The following is a 12,222-nucleotide window of genomic DNA, read 5'->3' on the forward strand; positions in this document are numbered from 1 at the left end:
CCCCCCTTGCCTCCCCGGTAGATACGCCTATGGCCGCCGCTTTGTAAAACGGGGAAGGGGTTTCCGCGTGTGGCCCAGTGTATCGCTCGGCGTCTAAAACTTGGTATTGGTGCTCGCCCAGTACATCAGGAGGCTCCTTCCTATGTAATCTTTAGATTGGTAAAGCAATCTGGCCGTCTTCAAGGCTAGTATGCGGCTGGTTGTGAGTACGTGCGGGAGGCCGAGGCCCCCGCTAGTCTCGGGGAGCTGCAGCAGTTTCCTCTTCAGCGGCGCCGGTTTCCCGTCCCACAGGAGTGCATTCAGGAGTTTATTGATCTGGGAGACCGTTCTGCTCGGTATGACTCCGATTCTGCTGGCGTAGTTGGCGAAAGCGCACACCGTGGCCTTGGATGCCAAGGCCTTCTCGCGCAAAGTCAAGTCTAACTGCTGGGCGCGCTCGGCGGCCTGAGTGGCCCTCAGAACCGCCTTTTGCCACGTAGCTGCTGCTACGCCTTCCGTGGAGAAGTACACGCCGAGCACCTTCACCGTGTCCACTCTCTGAATTTCACCCACGGAAGCAGGCGGGAATGATACCCCTGACACACGGGTACTCTAAAGTCCTTTAGACAAGGGGACGTCTTCCGGAAAGGCGTTCAGGCGCAGTGACACACGACAAAGGAGTAACTCCTTTCCGGCAAAGGTTCTTTTCCGAAAAGCAGATCCCGCATCTACTTTTCGGGCAGTAAGGGAGTACTCTCGCACACAGTGTGCAGAGCTGATCAATAGAAGAAAGCGTGTCACAACGCTAGGTTACCCCGTGATTTCTTCCCCTAGAGAAAATGTTTTCATTTTCAGTAGTGAAACGATTTGTTAAACAGTAAATGTTTACAGTAGCTATACTCTCGCACGCCCGCATCACGTCACTGGCGCCGCCACGTTGGTGTCTTCAGTGTGTGTTGTTATCACCGTGCCTACAAAACCCGATCTGCAAGGTCAACTCGCTTATCGAGGAACACGCACGCTACCTGCGAGTGCGCTGCAAGGGACGCTCATCGGCGTGTTTGCCATACGCGGTCCGCGTCCCACAAGAACGCTTAGAAGCGCGTCGGGTGTGCGCTGGCTTCGGTCGCCTCTGTTGTGTGCATTTGTTCGCTCTTGTAATGTGAAGGCGCGTCTCTGCGCTCTTTTGTAAAGACTCTGGCGAGTAGTCGTTTGACTTTCGCCTGCGCTGCGGTAATCTAACCATCAAGAAATCCGAGAGCAACAAGCGTCAGGGTTACCGCAACTCTTCCTTAATCGCTTCCGCTAATTACTCCGCTAATCCATCACGTGATCACAGTTGTGTGAATAACGCTATGAATAAAACGCGGTACGCCGGCACTGACACAAACGCGAGAAAGGACGGCAAGAACGTGGGTACCAGAACACCGACTGTTCATAGTTGTAAAACCAATCGAGGTCGCTGCTAAAATGCAAAAAAAAAAGAAAAGAAAATATACGAACGTGAGCAATATAAGCCGTCAAACATTAAAAACGAACGTTTTCGAGTTCTGGGAACGCTAAAAGTGATATACATGCGCAGGTTTTTTTTTTTAAATACATCGCTCGCACAAGAAGCGCCATTTATTTTCAGCGTTCTTCTGAGGAACCACCTAAAGCATTAGTCCGGTGCCGTGTGTCATCGGCGCAACTCCTTTCTGCATATGGTCCCTTTGGGCGACAAAAGTGGTTTACTTCAAAGCACTTTACTTTCGCCCGTGTGTCAGGGGCATGAGCCGACGAGTAACGCCTTGCTCTTTATCTTGTTGATCGCTGCCCCGGAGACCCTTGCGTACTCCAAGAAGGTGGTCTCAAATGCCTGCAGGCTTCGTGCATCCCGGACGAACAAAGAAAGGTCGTCTGCATAGGCCAGGACTTTAACTTCCTCACGCCCTGCCGGTGGAAGGCCCCTGATGTTCTCGTGGTTTGCCAAGCTCGTGATCAACGGCTCAATAGACATTATGAAAAGGGTCGGCCCGAGTGGGCATCCTTGGCGGATCCCTTGCCCGTACTTGAATGGTGCTGTCGCTGTGCCGTTGACCACTACGCTACACGTGAGGTCGTTATAAAGAAGGCCTATTAGATGCACGAATTCCGCCGGGAAGCCAAATTCTGTCAAGACGCTGAGTAAATAGGGATGATTTACCCTGTCGAACGCCTTCAATTGGTCGAAGGAGAGAAACGCTCCGCTGAGCTCTTTTTTGGATGCGTACTCGAAGGCGTCTCGGGTTACTGTGAGATTTGTGAAAATGGATCTGCCTGGGACGACGCACGACTGATAGGGGGCTATACTCGTCGGTAGGCTCAGTTTAACTCGTAAATTGATGATTTTGGCCATGCTTTTATAATCAGTGTTCAATAGAGTAATTGGGCGCCACGACGCAGGGTCGCTCTGCGGTGCTCCCTCCTTGAGCAGGAGCACTATCCGCCCTTCCTTGAAGGAGCGTGGCTTCGTGCGCTCTCGTAGCACTTGGTTCATAAGTTGGAGGAGTGTCCCCCTATAACGTCGAAAAAGGTCGCATAAAAGGCCGTTGTTAAGCCGTCGCACCCCGGGGCCGTATTTTGACTCATGTTACTGATAGCCAGATGCAGCTCCTCAACTGTGACGTCGCCGCATAGGTTCGCGACTTCCTCCTCGTCGGCTCTCCGGAGGCTTTGGCACAACGCCTTGACGGCCTCTACATCGGTGTCTGGATCGGCTGTGTCTGCTGGTTGGAATTGGTGCCGGATGTATTCGCGCAGAATGACAGCGATTTCGTCTGGGTCTTTGGCAATTGTGCCGTCCGGGCGTGCTATTTCCATTATCTTCCGTTACCCATTCCCGCCTGTGACATTCAACTTCTCTTCTGTAAGTTGCGTTCCGGGGTCAATCGACTTGGCAGGTCTACGCGCCTTCTTTTTTAGCAGGAGGTAGTGCTTTTTTCGTAGCGTGTCCAGATAGTCGCTCGTGCAGGAGGTCAGTGTACCCGCCCTTTGAATGATTTGCATCCTGCGGGGTGTCTCAGTAATTTCCGCTGTGAGTCGCCTTTACCTGGCTTTGCCTTCCTCCTGCAAGAGCTTTTTCCAGGTTGCCTTTAGGTTGTCCCACTCGTGCGGGCTCGGAGATGCTTTTTCCGCCGACAATCGGATCTTTTCTGTTAGCCTCTCGACGCTGGCCTCGTCGTTTAGGAGGGCCTGGTCGAGTCTCCAGTTTCCGTTGCACGAGCGGGGTTCGGGGCGCCCGCTGACGGACGCGATCAGCGGTGAATGATCTGTTTTTCATTGTATGTGAAGTGGTAGGGCCAGAATAGCGTCGGTGAGTCGCAGTTGGCGCAGGAGCTTCACCAGCTGTTTCGCGTGGTACGTGGATCCGCCTTGGCCCGGGCCCCTCACGTCTCTGTGTGAATTCACGACACAGTTGAAGTCGCCGAGGATGACGTGGGGCAACGGCTCGAGCAATAAGGCGTGGATGTCTTGGAAGAAGCCGTTTGTGTCAGCGCGCCTCACTGGGGCGTATATGTTAACGAACCGTAACTTCTTTGTGTCGATGTGGACGTCCACCATTATTACACGGCCGTTCGCCCCAAAAGTACAATGAGCTTTTTCGCGGAAACGGCCAGTAACAAAAATTACTCCGACGCCGCACGCGCGCGTGGGCGTAAGAGAAAAGAAAAGCGTCGGTCCTGAATTGGCGCCTGAAAGTGGCTACGTCCAGAGGGGTCCTGAAATTCGTTTCTTGGATAAACAACAGGTCTATGCCTTGATCTTTGGCAAACCATAAGATGTCCTGTTGTTTTGACCCTTCTCGGAAGCCGCGCACATTCCAGGTGACGAAGTTCAAAACCGACGATACCATATGTTTAGTTGGCGGTGACAAAAAGAAGAAGGGGGGGGAGGTGTTTATGGCATGGCGAGGGGAATCCCTTGGGAAGCGGCTAGACAGTCGCGCCGGACCCAGCTATTCTTAGAAAGGGAGAGGGTGGGACGATAGTGGCGAGCATCGCAGATGTGCGGTGCGCGAGGATGTTAAAATAAGCAAGTGGAGAGGGGGGGGGGTAAGAGCACGAAGCTGAGGGTAATCACTACGTCAGTGCTACGTTTGTTTATTTTCGCCGGGCGACGGGGCCCCTTCGCCTAATGAGCATTTGCGGGCCTTTTTTGTTTGCGCGCGCAGCGCTGCATCGCTATCGCTGCTCGTTTCATTAGCTTTGGAGCGGCGTAGCCTGACATCCGTGCTGGTAGCCCTGCCTCTAGCCTCGTCGTGGTGCTTGTCCTCCGATACGATATAACTGCCGCTGCTAACTATCGGGCGGTTGTCGTTGCGGTCGGGCGCGTAAGTACGGCCTGTCAGGTTGTCGTTCGCCCCAGTTTCTCCCTCGCTGGGATGGGTCGTCTCGCCTTCTCGTGGGCCAACGCCTGCGGGGACCTCCTGCTCCTCCACGCTAGAGTAGGATGCAGGCGACGAGTCCGGCGACAATATGACAGGGCTATGAGCAGATTCGCTGCTCCCGGAATTCTCATCTTCGGTGGACGCACTTGGTGACTCGGCACCGCTGTCTTGCGTGTCCGTCTGTGACACAGTGGTTGGCGCCACGGCGCTGGTAGCGTCACTTCCTTTAGTGAAGTCTCCATCCAAGTAGTCGGGCGTTTTCTTGGGGTGCTGTGCGTTTCGTGGCCTCAGAACCTGCATGCCTGACGTTGATGGCGTAGCCTGAGGTGCTGCGGGACGGTCGGCAAGCTAGTCGCGGACCGAAGTGGATTCGCTAGTAGTCGTGAGTCCCCGTGCCACCGCGACGTACGATTTTCGGCGGAAACACTCGCGGGTCCCGTGACGGCCGCCACACCGCTTGCATTGCGCTTCGCAACCCTCCGTGTCGTGGCCAAAAGTGCCGCACCTCTTGCAATACAAGGCCGAACAGGCGGTGGCCATATGTCCGGTGCCTCCGCATCGCGCACACACTCGGCGCATGCCGCGGTATTCGAACATAACGCCGTGGCCCGAGATTGTGGCAAAGTTGGGTACCGGCTTACTCATTTCCGTCCGTGCCACGCGGACCGCGTTTAGCTTTTTTTGGCGATTAGCCACGGTGGCGAACGTTACACTTTTCACCCTGCCGTATTCGGCCAGGGCGTTGGTCAGAACTTCGTTAATTAACGAAGGTTATTATTATCACCTTCGTTATTAACGAAGCTGACCGGTGGTCCTACGGCTTCCACAGCGACTTGCTCGTGATACACACGAAAACCCTCGGTGGTGGTGGTGAAAAACTTTATTTTTGAGAAGGCCAAAAGGTACAAAAAATACATTTAAAAAATTAAAAAGCAGCGTTGTGGGCGGCCTTCAGGCTGCCGGTTGTGGCGTCCAGGCCGTGCCTAGCCGCGACGTCCTCCGCCCAAGTCACCAGCCGAAGTTGGAGATCCGGCCTGGTGCTGGACAAAGCAGCCTCCCACTGCTGCGGACTTCTTAAGTGCCAAGAGGCAGGGGGCAAGTGTGCCGGACATGAGAAAAAGATATGATCATAATTGGCGTTGGAGCTGCCACATAAGCGGCAGGCCGGCGAGTACGTCCCGGGGTGGAAGAGGGCAAGACGTGCGGGAGTAAGGAAGGTGTGGGCCTGCAGTTGGCGCCACAGGTGTTGGTGATGCTGGGAAAGGGATTTGTGCGGTGGGGGCAAAGTGAGGCGAGAGAGGCGGTAGTGCAGCGTTATGTCGTGGTACGTGAGGAGCGCGTCGCGCGTGTCCATTCCCGGCGGGGGCGGGCTTGCTCGGTCAGTCGAATCGCGAGCGATGGAATTGGCCGCCTCGTTGCCAGGATGACCCGCGTGAGCAGGTACCCAGATGATATAAATGGGGCGAGAGGGAGTGGTGCCAGAACGCAAGATACCGGCGGCCGGGGGTGCCACCCGTCCAACTGCGTAGTTGTATACCGCAGGCTTAGAGTCACAGAAAATGTATTCCGCGGAGGTTTGTGTGATGGCAAGGGCGATAGCTGCCTCTTCGGCCTCGACAGAGGTGGAAGTGCAGACGGAGGCCGTAATAGTGGGTCGGAGGGAGTTGTCGGTGACTGCAAGAGCGTGGGCTGTGTAGTGGCGGTACGGGGCGGCATCCACATAAGCCACGGCAGGTTGCCGTCCGAACCTACGCCAGAGCGCGGAGGCTCGCGCGGCTCTACGGGAAGGGTGGTGCTCAGGATGCATATTCTTAGGGAGGGGATCAACGGTTAGGAGGGAGGAGATGTGGGAAGGGATGGGCAGGGAGGTGGGAAGAGGCATAAGAGGGGAGAGTTTAAGGGTGGAAAGAAGTGCGCGACCAGGCCGGGTGCGGGAGAGACGAAGGAGCTGGGCCGTGCGATGGGCCTCCGTCAGCTCCGTGAGGGAGTTGTGGACGCCCATCGACAGTAGCCGAGCCGTTGAGGTAGATGTGGGAAGGGACAGGGCCGACTTATACGCCTGGCGAATAAGGCTGTTAACTTTGTCTTCCTCGGTGCGAGAAAGAAAGAGATATGGAAGAGAATAGACGAAGCGGCTGAGAACAAAGGCCTGGACTAAGCGGCGGAGGTCGTGCTCGCGCATGCCGTGGTGACGGTTGGCAATGCGGCGTATGAGGCGCATGGTCTGGTGTACCGTGTTGCTGAGTTGAGTGATGAGGGTAGTGTGCTTGCCATTGGACTGAAGAAAGAGGCCGAGGATCCGTAGGGTAGAGACGAGAGGAAGGGGTGTGCCGTCAACGGAGACGGTGAGTGGAAAAGGCGACAGGGGGGCCATCCCCCGAGGCAGAAGGACCAAAAGCCCCGATTTGGTCGGGGAGCAGCTCAACCCGATAGCTCGGGCGTGAGGCGTCACCGCGTCCACACCCGCCTGGAGGGTGGCCTCTATGTCGCCAATATTGCCGGTGGTCACCCAAAGGGTGATGTCATCGGCATAGAAAGCATGTGACAGAGCTGGAATAGTGTGTGGCATACTTTTCTTCTTCTTCTGGCACGACGCACTTGGGACATAAACTAGTAGTGGGTAGTCGGCTGAGAAAAAAGAAGAAGTAGTTGGAACAATGGCGGAGATACATTAATAAACCGCGCTGTGTTTTCGGAACCGCGTTTCAGAGTGCTATATTTATTGGTGACCCGGACTACGAACGCGACCTTCCATGGAGCAGCGTGAGCATCTCGACGGCCTCAGCCCTGGTACCGCTGCCACTGCACCTGGCCATGTACCCTCTTCCGGTGTTGTTGGAGGTACTACTACTATAACGCTACCACAGCTGTGGCTTGCCGATCCCTCCTTATGGTTCATTCAAGTCGAGAACAAGTTCCGCATTCATCGCATCACGTCAGAAGTTCGCAAGCATGAGATGCTCGTTGAAGCGTTGCCGCCACAGGCAATGGCCGAAATACGCGACATCCTCGTGGGCCCGCCTGGTGACACTCCATATACGACAGTCAAACAGGCTCTTCTTCACCGACTCGTTCCGCCTAAGCATCGGCGCATTCAGCAACTTCTGTGCAACGAAGAGCTCGGGGACCGCCGTCCTACACAGTTTCTACGTCACCTGCAGCATCTACTTGGGGACCAGTCGGACGGCTTGGAAACATCCATACTACGTGAGTTGTTCTACAGCGTCTTCCACCTACCGTGCGAATGGCTCTTGTCCCAGCTCAGGATAAGACGCTGTCGGAGCTGGCAGAAATGGCCGATGACATGATGGACGTGGCTCCGGCAGTCATAAACGCTGCCCACACCTCCCCATCGTGCTTCTCGGCCTGCGTTCAACACTTCGGCCAGAACTTGCCTGCTCTGTAGCCGAGATGGTTTATGGCTGCACACTCCGTTTGCCTGGTGACCTCGTCAGCCCCGTTACTACGCAGAGTGTTTCGGATCCATCTTCTTTCGTCCAGCGTCTGCGGGTCTTCATGCAAAACTTGCGCCCATCACCAACTTCAGCTCACACTAAGAACGACGTTTTTCTGCCGGCAAACCTACAGACATCTTCACACGTTTTTGTTCGTGTCGATGCGTCTCGCCGTGCTCTTCAGCCTCGCTATGACGGTCCTTTCCCAGTCATCAAGCGTTCTGAACATCATTTTACAATCCTGCGTAATGGGCATGAAGACACAGTCAGCATTGAAAGGATCAAGCCGGCACCCATTCTGACAAGTTCCGTCTGATCATTTTTTTTTCTTCAAGTGCCCACGGCCACTTGTCTGCAGGGGGGGCCTATCTGTGGCATACTTTTCTTCTTCTTCTGGCACGACGCACTTGGGACATAAACTAGTAGTGGGTAGTCGGCTGAGAAAAAAGAAGAAGTAGTTGGAACAATGGCGGAGATACATTAATAAACCGCGCTGTGTTTTCGGAACCGCGTTTCAGAGTGCTATAAGTGCTTAGGGCACGTGCGAGTGGGAAGAGGGTAATGTTGAAAAGAATAGGTGACAGGACAGAGCCTTGGGGAGTACCCTTGTTGCCAAGGGAGAAGGAAGGAGAAGAAAGTGGGCCGTATGAGATTTCGGCTGTGCGGTGGGCGAGGAAAGCGGTGATGTAAGCATGTACACGGGGTCCGACGTCAAGGGAAGAGAGAGCGTCCAGAATGGCACTGTGGTGTACATTGTCGAATGCTTTGGTGAGGTCCAGCGCCAGGATAGCTCGAGTGCGTTTGTGGTGGGAGGGGTGTAGGACGTCCTCGGAGAGCTGGAGCATGACGTCCTGGGTCGACAACTGCGGACGAAAGCCGAACATGGAGTCCGGATATAGGTCATGGTCATCCAAATAGGTTTGGAGGCGGGCCAGGATTACGTGCTCGAACAGCTTGCCGAGGCAAGAGGTGAGAGAGATGGGACGGAGGTGCTCGAGGGAAATAGGTTTGCCAGGTTTGGGGATGAAAGAGACACGTGCATGGGTCCAGGACGAGGGAAGAGTACCAGCCTGCCAATGTGTGTTGAGAAGGTCAGTAAGGGCTTCAAGGGAGGGGGTATCCAGGTTGCGGAGTGCCTTGTTGGTGATGCGGTCCGCTCCGGGGGCCGAGGTCGTGCGGAGCGTGAATAGCGCAGCACGAACCTCTCCCAAGGAGATGTCCGCATCAAGGTCGGGGTTGGGGGAGCCAGTGTAAGCGGGAAGAGGAATAGGGGGGTCGGTACAGAGGTAGCGGTCCCGGAGAGCCGCCAGGAACTCAGTATCGGTGAGTGGGGAAGAGTGAAGGAGATGGGAGATATCCTTGCGCTGGGAAGCTTTGGTGTGTGTGGGGTCTAACAGCACCCTGAGAAGCGACCACGTGTCGCGGAGGCCCAGGTTGCCGGCCATACGGTCACAGGTCTGACCCCACTGTTGTCGTAGAAGAGAGGAGCAGTGCTCCTCCATTTCCGACGCGAGCCGAGCCAAACGGAGGCGCAGACGGCGATTGTGCTTCTGGGTCTGCCACCGGCGGTGGACAGCGTGATAGGCCTCCCAGAGGTGCAGCAGACGGCTGTCTGCCGTAGAGGAGTGGGGTGCTGCAGGGATTGTGGATGTGGCAGTGCGGACGTCCGCCAAAAGGGTCTCAGTCCAGGCAGAGAGGTCGGTGATAGCAGAAGAAGAGGAATTAGACGAATGGAGCGGAAGCGGTCCCAGTCCACTATCTGGGTAAGACGAGTAGAGGTGCGAGCAAGGGAGGGGAGTGGGAAAGTGGTGCAGAGAACGTAGTGGTCGCTACCGAGGGAGACACCCGTATTAGTCCAGAATGGATCGGCTACATTTTTGGCGAGGGCAAGGTCCGGATTGGTGTCTCGCTGGACACTAGATCCGATTCTGGTAGGGCGAGCGAAGTCATTAAGGACTGAAATACACTCGTTTTGGATGAAATTCCAGAGTGAGTGGCCTTTGCGGGTGTTCTGGGGGTAGCCCCAGCTGGTATGGGGTGCGTTGAAGTCGCCTAGAATGACTAGGGCGTTGCGGCCAGCGCAGGAAAGCGCTTTGCGTAGGACGAGGAGTAGGGGGGCTGAAGCGGCTTTTGGAGGGCTGTACACATTGAGAACAAAGAGGCTTGCCTCAGTGCGACGGCGGGGAAGGATTTCGAGGAGCAGATGGGCACAGTCCGAAACGTTCAGCTGGTGCAGCACGGCAGTAAGGTTGCGGTGCACCAACGTCGCAACGTTTGGGTGGGCCTCAGAAGACGGATGAAAGGAGGTGTAATCGCGCAGTTTTACGGGAGCTAGGGGTTCCTGGAGTGCTAGGATAGAGGGAATAGTGTCGGGGGGGATATTCTGGAGGTGGAGCTGCAGGGTGCTCCGCTTGCCGCGGAACCTCCGACAGTTCCACTGCCAGAGATTAAGGTTCGGGTAGTGCCTGGCCATGATGAATGGCAGGGACACCGGGCGGAGTTGGAGTAGGTGCCGGGGTGAGTGGGGCGGGGAGCGAAAGGTGCGCGAGGGTGGCCTCAGTCGCGCTCTGGCGGGCTTCTAAGGCAGCAACTCTGGTGTCTAAGGCGCTAAGGTGGGATTCGATGGCGGCCACGCGCGTGTCGATAGCGACGACGCGTTCCTCAAGTCGTGCGAAGCGGGCCATGAAGCGCTGTTCGAATGCCTCCAAGAAGGAGGCTGTTTCGCGAACGACGTCACGCTCGTGTGGCGCGATGGCGTCGGAGGAGGGTGATCGGCGTTTGTGCGGTGGACGACGGGTGGGGGAGGACGCGCGCGAGGACGCAGCCGAGGGTGCCGTGTTCATGGACTCCTCAGCTGGCGCCGGCGGAGATAGCGTTCGTGTAGCTGCGGCGGCTGGGGAAGGAGGAGGAGGAGCGGGAGAGGACAGACGTGCCAGCGCGGCCTGCAGCTGGAGCGACAGCTCTTGAATTTGGAGCTGCTGGGCAGCAATAGTGGCCTCGAGAGCCGCGATTTTGGAGTCCGACGTGTGAGGCTGCGTTATCGAGCTTACCGGTGGTTTGGCTGTGGTGTTGGTAGCGATGGTGGGGGTGGTGGACGCTTCCCTGGGCAGGGGCGGGAAAGAGACGGAGCGGTGGCGGCTGGTAGAACGGGCACCACGGGATGTAGATCGGCGGCGGGGGCGGGAAGGCCGGGAGCTCTTGAGGATGGGCCCGGTGGGTGGCGCTGGTGGGGGAGGCTGGGGCTTAGAGTGGGTCGAGGGTGACGGGCCGGTCCGGTCGAACCGGAGCTTGCACGGGCGCGAGCCTGTGAGGTGGGCTTCCTTGCAAAGGATGCAGCATGGGACGCAGGTCGGGGGCTCAACTGTACTGTGGGCTTGGCCGCAGCGGCAGCAGAGGGCGGACTTGGGCTTGGTGCAGACGTCCGCGCGGTGGCCAGGAGTCCAGCAGTTCGTGCAGGCCTCGGCTTTCGGGCGGAACGGGTGGCAGCGGTAGACTCCGCAATTGAAGACGATCGAGGAGGGGAGGGTGGTAGTGCCAACGAAGGTGATGAGGATGGATTTGGAGCGCCCCATCTGGCGCGCATCGGCGATAGCGTAGGGGGTGTTGACATTCATGGACTGGAGATCTTGGATGATCTCTTCCTGGGTTTGGGAGTCCACGGCGTTGTAGATGATGCCGCGGAGGGCGTTGTCTGGTGCCGCCATGTAGGCACGTAGGGGGTAAGAGATGGAACCCAGGCGGAGTTCCGATACACGGAGGTAGATGCGTGCGTGTGACTCAGATGGGGTGCTGACAGTAAGTGAGTTGTTGTACGGATTGATTCGTACACGGTCAGCGGCTCGGGCGGTGGCGTAGTCGATGGTGGCAAGAGTGCAGAGTGTTTGGAGCAGGGCACCGTTAGTTGTAGTGCGGAGGTCAAGCCCCCCTCCCGGTCTGAAGACGATCTTGAAGTCCTCCGCTGGGAGTCGAGGGAGAGGAGCGTGACGACGAAGCGTGGTAGTAGTGGGGGTGGTGTTCGGCGGTAGAGCAGGCGTGTTCGATAGGGTCGAGGCAGGCGGCGTCGAGGTGATGGGCTGGTGGGCCGCGGCTGCACGGTGTGCTTTCACGGCACGGATCCAGCGTGAGTCATCTTCAAACTCAGCAGGGGTGATGAATTCGCCTTCGACTTGGTACGCCATGTCGGCGGCTTGGAGAATTGCGAGCAGTTTCGGCGGAGGCGACGAAACGCGAGCGGCGTCAGCCGCCGGTGTGGCTTGGAACGCAGCTGCGCGTTGCGCAGGGGCGCGTAGTCGAGCGTCGCACGATAGCCTCAGCGCATCGGCGGCGTGGCAGAGCACAAAAACGGTTCAAAGTGGTCGAAAATGGACGTAATTGGGCTCC

This window comes from Rhipicephalus sanguineus, chromosome 11 (assembly GCF_013339695.2).
Source record: "Rhipicephalus sanguineus isolate Rsan-2018 chromosome 11, BIME_Rsan_1.4, whole genome shotgun sequence".
Classification (NCBI taxonomy): domain Eukaryota; kingdom Metazoa; phylum Arthropoda; class Arachnida; order Ixodida; family Ixodidae; genus Rhipicephalus; species Rhipicephalus sanguineus.